The sequence below is a fragment of the Ambystoma mexicanum genome, chromosome 5p (genome assembly GCF_040938575.1).
Source record: "Ambystoma mexicanum isolate Mex_15411 chromosome 5p, UKY_AmexF1_1, whole genome shotgun sequence".
Lineage (NCBI taxonomy): Eukaryota > Metazoa > Chordata > Amphibia > Caudata > Ambystomatidae > Ambystoma > Ambystoma mexicanum.
Genome location: NC_090930.1, coordinates 494,916,421 through 494,935,295, shown reverse-complemented (window position 1 = coordinate 494,935,295; position 18,875 = coordinate 494,916,421).

The following is an 18,875-nucleotide window of genomic DNA, read 5'->3' as shown; positions in this document are numbered from 1 at the left end:
GTGTTGCTGTTCATTGTGCAACATTGTTTTGTACTGTGTAAAGTTTACATCAGTGATGGTGCTTTCATTTGCTTTGAAAGCGTCTTCATAGGAGTCATAGTTATCTAGTATTTCTTCTTCTTTTCTCCATGGTTTAAAGAGTTGTAGCAGGGTCATGTAATATAGTTCTTTATGTTGAGGAGTTTTTAATGACAATTTGATATGATTAATTACACTTGGTTTGGTAAGTTTTACTAAGCTGACTTCACAATTTGTCACTCTGTATCTACCTTTTTTTCATTGGGTTTTATATTATTTTTGTATGTGAAGTTTTGGGCTATGTGGTATAGACACATGGTTTCCAAAGTGGTACTTCTGTTTGGGTAGTATGTGTCTATTAAATTGTTTTTTAAAATGTCTTGGCTGTTCGGATCATTTTTGGCTATTGTTTCTATGTCATTGTATGATTTGAGAACTCTTTTTCTAGATTTAGCAGGACCAAGACTTAGCCATACTATATTTTCAGATTTTCCATACAAAGCAGTACCGGTTAAAGGATCTGCAGCTTCATTGCAGCCACATTATCTATGGGAGAGCATTTTTATGCCCAAGCTGTACAATTTCTGAGAAAGAGTTTTGTCTGATGATAGGTCATTACAGAGGTCTTCAAGCTCTGTTTTTTCTGCTTTTGGTAACATATCGTGCAACTGCAGTGGAATTGTCTGTAATGTACTGCACATCTATGTTTGCATTCCACAATAGGGCAATAATTGCATTGTAATCATTGTTATATTTTGCTTCTTCTGTTCTTTTTATGTAATATCTATTTTTAGGTGATTTACCTTTAACACTATGTCTAACTGAAGACATGAAGTTGTTCACTTCACCTGTTTCTGTAACTGGTCTAGGAAAACCAAAACAGCATTTGGTGTAGTATTTCCCTTTGTTTTTGTATTTGCAACGACAATATTTGCCACATTTGTGTCTTTGAAATTGTACAATTGTGCATGAAGATCACTATTTGTTGCTTCTGATGGAATTTCACAAGTGACATATTTTTCGATAAACTGTAACACAGTGGCATCACTGTCTTGACCAAATTTAGGAGCATCTTTAATCCATAAAAGCATGTGGATACGTGGTGCTCCTCTGGCTTGGTATTCTTTTCTCCAAAAGAAGTGTTGCACTTCTCCAAGAGGAGGAACAGTTTTATCACAAATAAAGTGTAGCAAAGCAATGAAGCAGTGATGGAAATATCTTGAAACATTAACAGGATCTAGAGAGCAAAGTTCTCCAGGTGTTAGTATATCTATGTTTGTTTTTTTTTTTTTGATATGTGTAGGAGATCATGTAGATCTTCCTATGCATATTCTGCACAACTTAATGTAACAAACCAAGTGGGTGGGCCAAGGTTTCTTATCATGCAACGTACATCTCTGTGATGTTGGAACCAGTACTCTTTCGTACCACGCACGTTTGCTAACAGATTTGTAATGCTTGATTGTAAAACTTCATCTTTTTCATGCACTTTTTGTAGTAATTGCATAGCTGACTTTTTTGAAAGTGTGTTCCTGGTTTTAATGTGTGTGCAACTCCGTAACATAGAGTTGCTAGTTCACTTTCAAAGAGAAGGTGGAATATGTATTCAACATTTTGTCTAAATCTGGGATCTTCAGAATACATTCGTAATGAGCGGTATTATGATGCTGTTATCTGAGTGGGTCTATAATCGTACCTTCCTCCTTTGCCAGTAGGAAAGAGTAAAAGAAAAGCACGTGCTTCTATACTTTTTTCCCTTATGCTGATTAGTGATCCTTTAGTTTGTCGCATGTGGTCCGTTTCTAGTGTATCATCTATGGTGTCTTTAGAGTGTAATGGATGCATTGCATAATGGTCTAAAATATTGGATATTGTAGCAGGATCTAAAAGTTCAAATTGACCAGTTTCTGGTGACTCTTGTATTATTTCAGTTTTTTCTCTTAAGCTTTCTTCAATATTTATTTCTTTGTAATATTCATTATTGTCTTTTAGATATTGCAAGGCTTGTCTAACTTTATGTAAATCTGCCAGTTGTTGCCAAATTATTTTGTCTTTTGTAGATACACCATTTACTAAGACAATTAAAGATTGTTCTATTGGACGTTGCACTCCCAGAGTGTGCACATATTCTTTTAGATCTAAAGGTAAATATACTACTTTGCCGCAAATGCCTTTCACCAATTCAGAGGGAGGTAATTTTGCTGTTTTTGGTTGGAGGCGTATTATTGCTTGGAATGGGTGTACTGTTTGAATTATGATGCTCTCACATAAATTGAGTTGTTGCAGGGGTTTTGGTAGAGGGAATAATTCCAACTTATTTGTGATAGCACGTGAAGGAGTTTGATTGTTGTCAAGTTTTGTAGTGCAGTAACTGCAAACTGTTAAGGGGTCAGTTATTTTGTATTTGTTTTCTGCTAATTCAAACCATTTGGAATCTTCATTGTCTTCTATTTTGTATGTTATGTCTATAGTTTTTGTGTTACTTTATAAAAAGTTCTGAGGCAAAACACACACACATGGTTTGGTATTTCAGCGGATGTACTTTTGAATTTTAGTATTTCTTTTTTGTATGTGTGTAGTAGAAGGTTGCCATGTGCAGAATTGTTGCTAGTCTGTTGTAAAGCTATTCCATTTTGTAAGTGGTTTTCACTTCCAACATATTTACTCTGGATATGGTTGATTCTTCGAGTAGGTCTTTGGCTGTACAATGTAGAAGATTGTTATTTAAATTGGCTAGTGCTAAAGCAGGACTTTTAGCATAGTACAGTTTATAGACTAGATTTCTTATAGTTGAATAATGTGTTGATATCATTTTGATATGATGGAAGCTGCTTTTGCAAATAGGTCCTGAAATGCAGGCCAATGAATGTCCTTGCAGTCCTGTGTATTTGTGCACTAGACAAGTATCCATATTTTGCAGCAGTTTTATTTTTATTTGGTCTTTTCCTTTTACATACTGATTGAGGAACTGGTGTAAAGATTTGAAAGATTTTTTGGCAATGTTACACATTGACGTTCATGACCATTTGTATACTGGACGTTCTGGTTCAGTCAACTGGAGAATTGATTCTGCGTTCTTTGGGGATATTTTTGTAAGCAGTATTTCTTTTTCATAACCTCGTCCACTGCTTTGGATGGCAATTGTGTTTGTTTGATTTTGTTTGTATGCTTCTTCATTGAAATATGGTTCTGTGCTTGTGGTGTGAATCCATTCACCTCCACAGATATTTAAGAAGTTATTTTTGTTGACATTCTGTTTATTGTGAAGCTTTTTTTGTAATTTAGTACTTAGTTTTGTTAGTGGTTTCATTCTGTTTAACACTAAAATAAATAACTTTCTTTTGAGAAGGATTGCACTGTCTATGAAAGCTTCTAAGATTAATTATCTATGGTAGATTTTAAGGGTTGTGCATGATTTGTCTCCTGATTTTATAAGATTCTGAAGGACTCTGTGGCGAAACATTTTTGTTAATATACTTTTTTTGGTATGGTTACTTCCTGCTATATCAACATTTATAGGAGCAGTTTTAGCAGTAATGGTACCTGCATTTCTGTTAATCTTTTTCTGTTTTCTATTACATTTTGATAGAGGAGGCAAAGTTTCTGTACTGGAAGATTGTTTAGTTTTGCTAAATGACTGTATTAGCTGTTTGTTTGAACTTTGTGTACAAACTCTGCTAGAGATGGATGCCTATTTTGGACATTTTTATTTTCATTTGCTCTATTTCTGCGTTGCTTTCTATGGACTTCCTTTCTGGTAGGCATTCTATGGGGTCTGTTGAAACAAAAAAATAGAAGGCATGGGTTGGGCTGTTGTGCAATATATGTGTGCTGTATGCATGAGTGATTGAGTATGATTGTAAAGATGTATCTGTTGGTGTGTGATTGTGCATTGGGGAGCTACAATTAGTTGGGAAGGCTACTCTTCTATTTGTGTGTTACTATACTGCGGTTCAGATGACAGTAAAAATCGAGGTAGTGGTGAGGATAAGCACTAATAGTAAATCAAATGGTATAAAATTAAAACTAGTCTTTGTTTTTTTATACTAATATTCTAGGAGCTGAGTTATGTTATTTGTGCACGGAAAAAGAGGGATTTCTGTGCCATTCTGTGTGCTAATCCCTGTTTAATAAATGGTGATTTGTGGGTAGAATGGTACACAAATCTTTGTTTTTTTGTGCACAAATTACATGAATCACCCGTACAGTGTGTTTGAGTAATATATTTGAATAGCAAGATGATAAATATAACAAGTAAAATTATAACAGTAGCAGTGGAAACAATTTAAAATTGAGAATCAGACCAAGAAAACAGTAAGTAGACGAATGAAAGTGAAGGGAAGAAGGTGAGTAGTGCAGTGGAAGTGAGAGGGAAGGGTGGGGAAGAGGAGGAGGAGGGAAACGGATGGGGTTAAAGGTGAGAATGGGGGGAGAAGCAAGGGGAGGGAGATGATTAAGGAGATAAAGCAAGGGGGGAGGGGGCAAGAAGGTGGGTGGGGGTTTCATGTTGGGGAATGGAGAAGGAGAGATTTGAGGAAAGTGTAGAATGAGGAAAAGGTAGAAATAGAGCAGAGTGAGAGAGGTGAAGAGTTCCAGTGCAGGGGGGCTAGGCGATGAAAGGAGCGGAAATGGGGTGTGCAATAAGGAGAAGGAGGAACAGTGAGAAGAAAGTGGCCAGCAGAGTGAAGGGAGTGTGAGGGAGTGTAGAAAGAGAGGAGAGATAAGGGGGAGCAAGATTGTGGAGAGATTCAAAGGCTAGGCAGAGAATGAGCAGGCTTCTTTGTAGTTGGTGTTTGTACGTCAGATGTAGCTGTTTTCCAGGAGAGTGGTCTTCACTGCAATTGTAAAAGAAAGAAGTTAGTAATTTTGTGTGTTTATAGCAGTGATGTTAATTGAGAGATTCATTTTTATGTTTTTGTAGTAGTATTCTTGTTTGATATCTGAACATAGTGTATAAATGCAGTTTCATTTGACTATGTGCAGCCTTTATATTTCATTTATAATATGTTAGTTCAACATACTTTGCAAATGAGTAGAATATTAAGTGCATAGAACTCACTTGGTTTTTTAAAGCTGTGTTATAGGATGTTAGGAGAAAGAAGAAATAATGATATATTTATTTGGCAATTTATTATAAGGTAAATGGCAGAAACTGTATAGAAAAGCATGGAATGTATGCATTTGTGATGTTGTGGGTAATAAAGCAGAAGGATGTGAATTACAGGTATTGGTGTTAATGTAGCTGGGAGCTTTTCAATTATAGTGTCTATGTGTATAATACACTACTAAGTGTTTTTCCACTATTATATTGTTATTTCTCCATCTTCTAATATTATAATTTTTTAGATAGGTGTGTGTGTAAAAAAGAAATTAGATATTAGAAGATGGAGAAATAACAATATAATAGTGGAAAAACACTTAGTAATGTATTATACACATAGACACTATAATACAAAGACTGATATGCAAATGGATATTTCCCATCTGTGAAAGGTACAGTGAGCAAAAAGCAGATGGCTGCAAACTCTGAATGTGGTTTACAACCACTAAACAGGTTATCATGCCTTGTTCTTCCGAGAGAGGGGCGCCTGCTACCTTTGTTGAATTCTTTGAAGGAACTTGGGTTGGTCACCCTAGGTTTCCTGCGGGCAACCAGACGTCGACTCCCTGCTCATTGTGCTTAGAGAGGCTCTGCCTCACCTCACTGATGATGCCCAAGAAGGCTGAAACACAGGTATAGGGTTGCTGTTGGTATTCTTGTTCAGCAAGGAATTGCCATAGCATTTCGGTGCTGGACTGCCCATGTGGGCGGGACAAAGACTGATATGCAAATAGATATTTCCCATCTGTGAAAGGTACAGTGAGCAAAAAGCAGATGGCTGTGAACTCTCAGGGGCCGATTCATGGAACAAACGTGCGCCGAAAATCTACGCGCAAGCAGGCGCAAGCAGGCGCAAGTGGAAAAAAAGAGGCGCACGCGTGCGATTCATGGAAGTCCCTGCGCGTGTCTTCCTCGGGATGTGCGCCAAACCCGTGCATGGCGCACACGTCACTGCAACATCCCGAAAGACGTGCGCGACGCGCACAGTGAAAGCGCACAACCTCTGCGCATACACTAGAAAGTGGGCGGAACACGGGGCGTAACGCGCGGAATGGGGAACAACTTGCGAAAACAAGGGCGTAACTGGGGATGTACTGCAGGGAAGCAGAGGGAACGCCCACACACACCCGAACCACACGTATTCATGGAACCGAATAGGGCAAAGCCAGACACAGCGAAAGACACGCACAAGCCGATACACGTCCGCCACACGAAGGCAGGCGGTAGCGTCCCTGCGCATTACAAAAGTGGCAACATACAGCAATTGTGCGAGCGGGGCATGTGTATTTCGGGGTTGCGCGGGAAGTTACACACGCGATTGAGCGGGCTACGTGTATTTCAGGGGTTTGCGTGAACTTTCTCACGCGATCGGGCCTGGGGGAGCGGGCTACGTGTATTTCAGGGGTTTGCGTGAAGTTTCTCACGCGATCGGGCCTGGGGGAGCGGGCTACGTGTATTTCAGGGGTTCGTGTGAACTTACTCACGCGATCGGGCCTGGGGGAGCGGGCTACGTGTATTTCAGGGGTTCGCGTGAACTTTCTCACGCGATCGGGCCTGGGGGAGCGTGCTACGTGTATTTCAGGGGTTCGCGTGAAGTTTCTCACGCGATCGGGCCTGGGGGAGCGGGCTATGTGTATTTCAGGGGTTCGCGTGAAGTTTCTCACGCGATCGGGCCTGGGGGAGCGTGCTATGTGTATTTCAGGGGTTCGCGTGAACTTACTCACGCGATCGGGCCTGGGGGAGCGGGCTACGTGTATTTCAGGGGTTCGCGTGAAGTTTCTCAGGCGATCGGGCCTGGGGGAGCGGGCTACGTGTATTTCAGGGGTTCGCGTGAACTTTCTCACGCGATCGGGCCTGGGGGAGCGTGCTACGTGTATTTCAGGGGTTCGCGTGAACTTTCTCACGCGATCGGGCCTGGGGGAGCGGGGTACCGCTCACCGTCTGCCTTGCATGTAGAAGAACGCATAGCCAACACCCGCTGTGAAGTAATAGCGTGTGAACCCCAACGGATGGAAAACACACGCACCGCACGAAAAGCACGTACAGAACATAAATGCATGCGGGATCACCAAGCCCTGCCAGGGCAACGCCTGTGCGCAAAACGTCACAGACGCGCTTACGCTGCAAGGGCCTTTGGTCCAATGAAATCGCGTACGCGTGCTGACGCGCTTACGCGCTAAGGGCCTTTCCTCGATTTTCACGCTGACGTGCAGGATTTTCACGTGCCAAATCACTCCGTATCAAGCTGGCCACGCGAAAACAACGGAAGACCATGCTCCTGCCCAGAAGGCCGAATCACTGCCCCCCAGTGCCCCGAGCAGCCTCCCATGTGCCATCTGCTGCTGCCTGCCTGCCTGCCTGCCTGCCTGCTGCCACCGTGCCCTGCCATTTGGTGCCTGCACATCAGCCATCTGCAGGGGTCCAGTTGCTGTGTCCACCCCTGCTGGTACAGAAGACTCCCGACTCGAATAACATCGCTCCACAGCCCAGCCCCAGGACCCAGTTGCCCACCCACTCCTGCCCCTGGGGTTGCCATGTCGGGCACATCCACATCTGACCCCAGTGGCAACCCCCGGCCAGAGGGGCAGAGGGGCACCAGCTTCACTGCCACCGAAGTTGGTGTCCTGGTGGAGCAAGTCCTGGGGCAGTATGATGCCCTCTTCGGATCGTCCCGCGCCAACAGGGTAGGACGGGAGAGGATCTGGGCCGACTGTGTGGTTGCCATCAACGCGGAGGGGGTGGCAACCCGCACCATCCAGAAGGTCAAGAAGCGCTGGGACGACTTGAGGTCCAGGACCCTCATGAAGGCCCGGCGCCTCGTGGAGGGGGGCTGGGGCCGCATGAGTACCATCCAGTTGAGGGTCCTGGAACGCGCACACCCAGCGCTCCACGCCCAGGTCCTTGAGAGGGAGACCCGTCTGGAGTTGAGCGGTAAGTGGCCAAGCATTGCTGTGTGAGACAGGGCATGTTGCAGTGTGCTGGTTGTCTGATACTTGCCTGCATGTGTGACATAGGCCATGTACGCATGTATGTGTGCAGGGACATCATGGGAATGCATGTGCGACCTGTAATGTGTGAACCGCACGGTTGTTGATTGTGTTTCAATGCGACATGGGGAGCCCTGTGCAGATTGCACACATGAGAGCATGGCAGTCTCTGTTCCTGTACATGGGTGGGGGCGAGGGATGGGTGCTGATGCCAGATACATATGTGGTATCCATGTGTGTGTGCCTGACCTGCGTGTCTGTGACTTGTGAGTGCCATGGATGCATGACACATGTCTGTGACAATGTACAGATTCACTGATGCAGCCTAGTCATCCTTGTATGCACTGTGATTGGGGTGTACGGGGCCAGATGGATGTGACTGAGGTGAAGTGTGTGCATGTGATAGGCATGACCCATGATGCATGTGAGTCCCATTACATTGTATGATTCGAGAGTCCATTGGACATGCATTGAAATGTCCATGGCACGCACCATGACTGTCACTGTGTGTTTTGCCTGGACTGACACATGTGTTGTGGTGTGACATGATGGAAGTGTACTTTGACAGTGGCACTCATCTGCTATTGCTTCCTGTCTAGGGGACCATTGTACAGTACCCTGATGCTTGTGTTCTATGTCTCCCTCTACGCAGCGGCTAGTGAAGGAGAGGGCGGAGACGGCGCTGTGGAGCAAGGCGGCGGGAATGCCCCCACGGCTGCAGCGGAAGGGGTGGGTGAGCCCCCACAGGGGCCTGCTACGGCGGTAGACGGCGAGGAGCCATCCAGGTTGGTGGTTTCCACAGAGGAGGAGGAGGCCGCCACTGAGGCGCACATGGGGTCTGGTGGGGGCATCCCTGCTGGTGCAAGTGGTGCAGTCCAGGGGCAGGGGCAGGAGGCAGCACAGGTCACCGTGGAGGGGCCTGTGCATGTCGCTGTCCCTGAACCTGTGGGTGCACCACCTTGCACCAGCAGGGATGCCCCGTCCCAGGCCCGTCCGCAGGTAGAGGGGATGTCCATGTCATCTGACTCCCCTCCACCTGCGGATGAGGGGACCCCTGACCGTGTGGAGAAGGTCCTGATTGGGGTCGCGATGCGCACGGCTGTGATTCGTGATGCCGTGCGTGCTTCCCAGGAGGAGCACGCACGTCATCACGAAGAGCACCGTGCCGACGTGGCCCAATTGGGATCGGCCATGTTCGGGGGTTTCCTGCATGTGTCGGCCAATCTGGTGGCCCTCTCCTCCTCTGTGGAGACTATACGCCAGTCGTTCTCCTTGCCGTCTTCCGGCCCAGATGCCACCAGGGCCCCCTGTGGACCTGCCCTGACAAATGCAGCCAGCTCGGTGGGGATCCCATCCCTGCCACAGTCGGGAGTCAGAGGTCCAGCAGGGGTGGACAACACAGCAACTGGACCCCAGCAGATGGAGGATGTGACGGCATCATGGGGCAGGGCACGTGCACAACGGCGTCGGTGGTTTCCATCATCCTGGATGCCGTCGTGCTGGCAGAGGCAGTGGCGTCGGAGGCAGCAGCAGGCTCGACGTGGGAGGCATCATGGCTCGGGGCCATCAAGATCAGAGGGGCAGGCATCGGCCGGAGGGCAGGAGAACCCTGGGATGGTAGTGTCTTCCGTGTGGGAGCAGTTGGTCCAGCGGATAGGTGCGGAGCGGCAGCGGGCGGAAGAGGAGCGGCTCACCATGGTCAGGGCGGAGTTCTCCATGCGTCGGGCGTTGAGGCGGGCTGAGTGCCTCGAGGAAACTCGCAGGGAGTTTGAGGTGAACATGCGGTTATCCCTGCGAGACCTCGGGGCCAGGACAGAGTCCCGTCTCCAGGACATCGACATGGAGTTCGATGATGCCCTGGCCGGCAACATCACAGAGTGAGCCGCAGGACTTGCCCGCTGCCATTGTATATAGTTATATAGTTAGTGGTAGGTTTCCTTTTAATTATTTTTTTTTAATTTGGTTGCGATTGGACAATGCGCCACTTTTTTGTATATAGTTCAGTTTTTAGTTAGTTGACATAGTTAGGTTTCATTTGGTTGGCCTCATGGACCCGGGATTGTCTTGTAAATAGTTCTTCTATGGATTTTTTGATTTTTTGGATTTTTTCATGGACATTCATCTTCTTTTTGTTGTTTTGCTTTGTGGTTTTTCTAATTTCATTTCCATTCTAGTTTATTTTCAATACATTTTTATTTTCATCCTTCAATGTGTCGTATCATCTCATTACTTTCATGCATGTCATGTTGTGTGTTTTAACATTCACTTGCAGCCATTGTGTGTGACAGACATGTGTTCATTTGCATTATTTACATTGGGTGTGTAACATGTAATTGCCTTTGATATGTGGGTGGATGTGATAGTTGGTTGGGCCTTTTGGCAGGGGAGGATGGCCATTACGGACATGATTGGGGATTGTTGGGACCCAGGTGCAGGGGGGCATGGATGGGACATGAGTGAGGGCCTGGTGGAGGGCGCCCCGCAATGCTGGGGGGTGGGGGTAGTGGGGGACATGAGTTGGACATGGGTGGGGGCCTGCTGGCAGGTGCCCCACAGTGCTGGGGGGTGGGGGTGGTGGGGGACATGAGTTGGACATGGGTGGGGGCCTGCTGGCAGGTGCCCCACAGTGCTGGGGGGTGGGGGTGGTGGGGGACATGAGTTGGACATGGGTGGGGGCCTGCTGGCAGGTGCCCCACAGTGCTGGGGGGTGGGGGTGGTGGGGGACATGAGTTGGACATGGGTGGGGGCCTGCTGGCAGGTGCCCCACAGTGCTGGGGGGTGGGGGTGGTGGGGGACATGAGTTGGACATGGGTGGGGGCCTGCTGGCAGGTGCCCCACAGTGCTGGGGGGTGGGGGTGGTGGGGGACATGAGTTGGACATGGGTGGGGGCCTGCTGGCAGGTGCCCCACAGTGCTGGGGGGTGGGGGTAGTGGGGGACATGAGTTGGACATGGGTGGGGGCCTGCTGGCAGGTGCCCCACAGTGCTGGGGGGCGGGGGTGGTGGGGGACATGAGTTGGTGTTCATTAGTTCAAGGAGACATGTGCCTTTGCTGGGGGGCATGCCCATGTTGGGTGGGCTGCCTGCGGGACATGACCAGGGATGCAGGGTAGTCCCCTGTGGTGTGGGCTGCCTGCAGGGGCCGTGGAGGGTGTACAGGGAACACCTGGGAGGACCCACACTGTCAAATCACATGTAGGACTCCCCGGCACCCCTGAAATACACGCGCCCAGGCTATTCGCGTGTAAAACTTCCCGCGCACCCCTGAAATACACGCGCCCTGCTGAAATCGCGTGTAAAACTTCCCGCGCACCCCTGAAATACACGCGCCCAGGCTATTCGCGTGTAAAACTTCCCGCGCACCCCTGAAATACACGCGCCCAGGCTATTTGCGTGTAAAACTTCCCGCGCACCCCTGAAATACACACGCCCAGGCTATTCGCGTGTAATACTTCCCGCGCACCCCTGAAATACACGCGCCCAGGCTATTCGCGTGTAATACTTCCCGCGCACCCCTGAAATACACGCGCCCAGGCTATTCGCGTGTGGAACTTCCCGCGCACCCCTGAAATACACGCGCCCTGCTGAAATCGCGTGTAAAACTTCCCGCACACCCCTGAAATACACGCGCCCAGGCTATTCGCGTGTGGAACTTCCCGCGCACCCCTGAAATACACGCGCCCTGCTGAAATCGCGTGTAAAACTTCCCGCGCACCCCTGAAATACACGCGCCCAGGCTATTCGCGTGTAAAACTTCCCACGCACCCCTGAAATACACGCGCCCAGGCTATTCACGTGTGGAACTTCCCGCGCACCCCTGAAATACACGCGCCCAGGCTATTCGCGTGTAAAACTTCCCGCGCACCCCTGGAATACACGCGCCCAGGCTATTCGCGTGTGGAACTTCCCGCGCACCCCTGAAATACACGCGCCCTGCTGAAATCGCGTGTAAAACTTCCCGCGCACCCCTGAAATACACGCGCCCAGGCTATTCGCGTGTAAAACTTCCCGCGCACCCCTGGAATACACGTAGCCCGCTCCCCCAGGCCCGATCGCGTGAGAAACTTCACGTGAACCCCTGAAATACATGTAGCCCGCTTGCCGTGCTGGTACAGGGTTAGCGCAGCCCTTTGGGCTGGATTGGGGATTTTGATGGCTTTTCCCTGCGCGGAAGGCGTTCTTGGGGGCGTAACTGGCGCTGCGCCACTGTGCGCCACAGCTGGTTTTGGTGGCTGGAATCCATGAATACGCTGTGCGCGGAAATGGGGTTTGGCGCACGCGGCTGGCGCAGGGATTCGCACGTGCACACTGTGCGCCAGCCGCGTGCGCCACTTGTGCGCTGAATTCTATGAATTACCCCCTCAATGTGGTTAGCAACCACTGAACAGGTTATCATGCCTTGTTCTTCCGAGAGAGGGGCGCCTGCTACCTTTGTTGAATTCTTTGAAGGAACTTGGGGTTGGTCACCCTAGGTTACCTGGGGGCAACCAGACGTGGACTCCCTGCTCACTGTGCTTAGAGAGGCTCAGCTTCATCTCACTGATGATGCCCAACAAGGCTGAAACACGTGTATGGGGTTGCTGTTGGTACTCTTTTTCAGAGAGGAATTGCCATAGCATTTCGGTGCTGGACTGCCCATGTGGGCGGGACAAAGACTGATATGCAAATGGATATTTCCCATCTGTGAAAGGTACAGTGAGCAAAAAGCAGATGGCTGCGAACTCTGAATGTGGTTAACAACCACTGAACAGGTTATCATGCCTTGTTCTTCCGAGAGAGGGGCGCCTGCTACCTTTGAAGAATTCTTTGAAGGAACTTGGGGTTGGTCACCCTAGGTTACCTGGGGGCAACCAGACGTCGACTCCCTGCTCACTGTGCTTAGAGAGGCTCTGCTTCACCTCACTGATGATGCCCAACAAGGCTGAAACACGTGTATAGGGTTGCTGTTGGTACTCTTGTTCAGCAAGGAATTGCCATAGCATTTCGGTACTGGCCTGCCCATGTGGGCGGGACAAAGACTGATATGCAAATAGATATTTCCCATCTGTGAAAGGTACAGTGAGCAAAAAGCAGATGGCTGTGAACTCTCAATGTGGTTAACAACCACTGAACAGGTTATCATGCCTTGTTTTTCCGAGAGAGGGGCGCCTGCTACCTTTGTTGAATTCTTTGAAGGAACTTGGGGTTGGTCACCCTAGGTTACCTGGGGGCAACCAGACGTGACTCCCTGCTCACTGTGCTTAGAGAGGCTCAGGTTCATCTCACTGATGATGCCCAACAAGGCTGAAACACATGTATGGGGTTGCTGTTGGTACTCTTGTTCAGAGAGGAATTGCCTTAGCATTTCGGTGCTGAACTGCCCATGTGGGCGGGACAAAGACTGATATGCAAATGGATATTTCCCATCTGTGAAAGGTACAGTGAGCAAAAAGCAGATGGCTGCGAACTCTCAATGTGGTTAACAACCACTGAACAGGTTATCATGCCTTGTTCTTCCGAGAGAGGGGCGCCTGCTACCTTTGTTGAATACTTTCTGCTACTACTGCTGCTTTTTTGCTAACTTCACTTTCCCTGTATATACTCATATTTGTATGTGTTGGTGTCTCTTTGTGTTTTGTCTGTAATAATGCAATTATGTAGTAAGTGGGTTTTATTAGCTACTTATTACATGTTTCACAGTACGCAAAACTCTAATAAGAAAGCAGTTATCTTCTCACTATTCAATATGCCAAGATAATGAATATTGCACCTCCGTCATGTATGCAGCACACAATGCCTATGTTTCTACATGAGTAGCTTAGTATACTGGATAGGACTTCATAATAAAATGCTATTTATATCAATGCATTGCTTAATGCACTAAGTAGCTCATGATATGTATTCCAATAATCCTTGACACTTTTTTGTTAACATTATAATAAGATTCCCTTGTACAAACGTTTCATGAAAAGTAAATGAACATGTGAAGTCATCAGTGATGTCATCAATGACATTTGTGATGTCATCTTTGATGTCCTGGGTGTTAGTTTTAGCAGTGCACAGTGGTGGCGCGAGTTATGGGTTTTCGGTTTTACATGGAACCATAACGTCCCTTTAACAATATTTTTTTTTACTGAATTTCATAGGTTTTTAGTAGCGCAACTTAACCATAACATCCATTTAACAAAGTTTTTTTACTGACTTTCATAGGTTTTCAGTAGCATAACTAACCATAATATCCCTGACTTTATATACATGTAACATAGAACATATTGATCCCCCAGCTAGTGTTTTTGAGGTCCCCAGACTGTGCATATGTCTACGGACGGACGCGGACAACAGCAACACTACCCAAAAACTCAGGGGGTATCTTAAATTGTTATATTGTGCCATATGAACAGTGCACACGTTCAAAAACCAGCACACAAACACATTCTATGTAGTAATAAATAAGAAATAGAACCTATATATCTAACACATCAACCATCCATTTAAATACCATATTTACTAAATGGAATATACCAAAATAAAAAAAAGATAGCCTTCAACATAATTACCTCACAGAAACTGCACAACTAGGAGCAACAGCAGATCTACAGACCAGTAAGAACACAACTTACCAGAAGCTAGTAAGTGTACTTCATTTTTCTTATATATTTCTAAAATGTTTGGATTACATACAATAAAAGTAAGATATTTTTTTTCACAGAAATTTCCAGTACTTTGGAGTGGTTTGAAGAGAATTTCCCACGTGAGTAAATGTCTGAAGATAGTGATACTAATGGTAGACACTTCTCTATATAACCAAATTAATAAGCATTACTTTATGTACACTTAACATATATATATATTTTTTTTAACAGACCATACAAACATTGAAAATAGTACACCAAAAGATACATTGGATAAGACTCTCCAGCACATGGAAGAAAAAATGGACATGCTCATGGCAAATGTCAACCATTTGAAGAAGTTTGTGGAGAACCATATAAAAGGAAAAATGAAATACCATTGCCCCACATGTACCTGCCCCCCTCTCCATATCCCAGTCAATTATCCCCAAACCCTCTCCACGAAGAAAAACTTTTTGATGAGACTTCCATCCCTTCAACTTCTCCTATCCATCCTCTTGAAACCCCCAATTCCCCTGTGTTTGTATCAGTTTCTGCTTCCCCTTCTCTTTCATAAATTGTACATCTATATATAATAAAACAAAAATATTGTGTGTCTTAATTCAGTTCTTTTTTGCATTTTTTTTTTTAAAAGGCAGTTAGGATGTCTGCGGACAGTGCAGGTCTCCGGAATGTCCGTTATTAACCAAAATGGGGTGTCCTAAGGACACTATACCTGTCTGCACTGTTCGCAGGCAAGTTACAACTGTTCTAAGAACACACTCTGCGTCCGGGATGACCGTAAAACCCAAAATGGAGGTATCCTAAGGACACTATACCTGTCCGTACTGTTCTCAGGCAAGTTGAAACTGTTCTGAGAACACACTCGGTGTTCGGGATGTCCGTAAAACCCAAAATGGAGGTGTCCTAAGGACACTATACCTGTCCGTACTGTTCGTAGGCAAGTTGAAACTGTACTAAGAACACAATCGGTGTCCGGGATGTCTGTAAAAACCAAAATGGAGGTGTCCTAAGGACACTATACCTGTCCATACTGTTTGCAGGCAAGTTACAAGTGTTCTAAGAACACGCTCTGTGTCCGGGATGTCCGTAAAACCCAACATGGAGGTGTCCTAAGGACACTATACCTGTCCGTACTGTTCGCAGGCAAGTTGAAACTGTTCTAAGAACACACTCGATGTCCAGTTCCAGGATGTCCGTAAAACCCAAAATAGAGGTGTCCTAAGGACATTATACCTGTCTGTACTATTTGCAGGCAAGTTGAAACTGTTCTAAGAACACACTCGGTGTCCGGGATGTCCGTAAAACCCAACATGGAGGTGTCCTAAGGACACTATACCTGTCCGTACCGTTCGCTGGCAAGTTGAAACTGTTCTAAGAACACACTTGGTGTCTGGGATATCCGTAAAACCCAAAATGGAGGTGTCCTAAGTACACTATAGTTGTCCATACTGTTCGCAAGCAAAATGGAACCTTCCTTAGAACACACACGGTGTCCGGGATGTCCGTAAAACCCAAAATAGTGGTGTCCTAAGGACATTATACCTGTCTGTACTGTTCGCAGGCAAGTTGAAACTGTTCTAAGAACACACTCGGTGTCTGGAATGTCCGTAAAACCCAAAATAGAGGTGTCCTAAGGACACTATACCTGTCCATACTGTTCGCAGGCAAGTTGAAACTGTTCTAAGAACACACTCGGTGTCCGGGATGTCCGTAAAACCCAAAATGGAGGTATCCTAAGGACACTATACCTGTCTGTACTGTTCGCAACCGAAATGGAACCGTCCTTAGAACACACACGGTGTCCGGGATGTCCGAAATTAACCAAAATGGAGGTGTCCTAAGGACACTATACCTGTCCGTATTGTTCGTAGGCAATTGGGAAATGTTATAAGAACACAATCGGTGTCTGGATTGTCTGCATATATGTAAAATGGGGGTGTTCTAAGGACACTATACCTGTCCGTACTGCCTAAAGAACATCTACGCACATGCGCACCAGAACCCTAACTTTTCCGAACATCGAGCCTGTCCGTAACTGTTCGCGTCACTTGCGTCGCACTTTTAATTAATTTCAGGACCCGAACACTGTCCGTAGAAAACCCTTGCACATGCGCACAACCGTTCCCATGCATTTGATGTCCTGCAGACACCAATTCCCTTCGCGGACATGTTCGCAACGCCATCATGTGACCGCACCCACGCTGAGGGTGTGTTCTGAATTGCATACACTGTCCGGGTCCCCGAACATTTTTAAAGTGCATGTTCAGGGTATCCAGTTACTATGTCGAAAAAATTATTTCGAATAACAAAAATGTCAAAACAAGTATACCTAAAACATTTTTTTAGAATGTCTTCTTTTTTAATTTCATGTTTTTTTGTTTGTTTTGCGAGTAAAAAAAAGGGTTAGAAAAAAAAGGGGGAGTTGGGGTGAACCCCCCATTTAAAACAAAAAAAAAAGACATTAGAATTCTTTTTTTTTTAGGTATAATTTTTTCCACATTTTGGCATTCGAAATTATGTAATTCGAAATTGTCACTATAAACCCATTTTCAGGCTATCCACAGTATTTTATAGTAAACATTCACCATAGCACATGTCCCAGACAATCACCCTGACTCTCTACATACTTTTTGGAACTTTTTGAGCCTTTTTGGGATGTTCAATCTGTCCACGGACAGGGAGGGTGTCTGCGAACTGCGCACCCGCACCCCTATAAAAGGCCACACCCCAGAGCTCATCCTCATTGTGCTTTTGGCTATTTGACAAAGCATTGTCTACTTTGGCTGGTATTTTGCTGCCAATCTTCCAGATTTTTCTGAAACCTGATGGCATCCATGGCTCCTCTACTGCCACCTGGTGCTACATCTGCCTCAGCACCACCTCCACCCCCTCCACCACCACCACCTCCACAAGGGCTTGAATAGGGGAACAGGTGTGAGTTTGCAGAGGAGGATGAAGAGGATGACAAGGATGAGGTAGTGGAAGTCCCTACTACCAGCACTCGCCGTGAGTCTTGGGTTTGGCGGTTATTTTCCATTCATGGTAACATACCCAAGGCACGTGCAAACAAAGTCACCTGCAATCAGTGCAAAATGGAGCTGAGTCGCCGGAGGCTTGGTTTGTACAGCTTTGGTATGACTACTATGAAGCGACACCTAAGGTCGCTCCACGGTGGGGCTGTTCGCAAGGTTGCACCTTGCGAGAAGCATAGTAGGTTGAGTTCCGTTTCTGCTCCTCTCACCACAAGAGAAACTCCTGTAGGAGAGCGCATCCCTCCAGCTGCCTCACAGACCATTCACAATGCTGATGACCCTTACCTTTCGATGGTCATAGTTTTGTGTATGTACTGCGAAGCAGTACTCTGCAGGGTGGAGAGAATTCGAGGTGCTTTCGAGACTACGGTCTCAGAGCACGAGAAGACCTGCCCACTACCTAAGTAAGGCCCACCCTACATCTTCCTCTCTCCACCCGTCCTTTCTTATCCCAGTGGTTGGTGTCCCCCCGTACCCTCCTTTCCCCTCCTCTCCTAGTGTGTTGTGTGTAAAAAAACAAAAAAAAAATATAAAACAACAAAAATAAAAAAAGGCTCTTTTCAGAGCCACCCTTCATAGTCTAAAAATAAAAGTGACTAATACATTGACATTGCGCCTTGCTTGCTCCATTTGTGGACCAAATGAAGAAGAACACAGCCACATTTGTCTCTGTGCAATACGAGAAAATATTACTTGGGAATTTGGAAACATGTCCATGACCTTCCCAAGTCCTTCTTTCATCGCAAATTGCAAAGAAATTCCTGACACATGTCCCAAACTGTTCCCTCCACAATGAATTATAATTATGTCTGGATGAATCTCTGTCTCCAAACTAGCATAGAGAGGTAGCAAGTCTAGCCACTTCATTCCACGCACTCCATGCCAGTGCACTTCCACATGAGGGAATCCAAGATCTGTAGCTACTCCACTATGTTATGCATGCACCTCCAACCAATGTATCCATGAGTCTCCCAACATCCACACAATCTGTTTTCTGAAACACACAGCCATAGCTAACTGTTCTTCTCTCAGGAAAAGGACTTTCTGACAAACTCTCTCCTTACACAACACACCCACTAAACTTTACTAATCAATCAATTTCTCTGCTCACTCTCATTTACATGT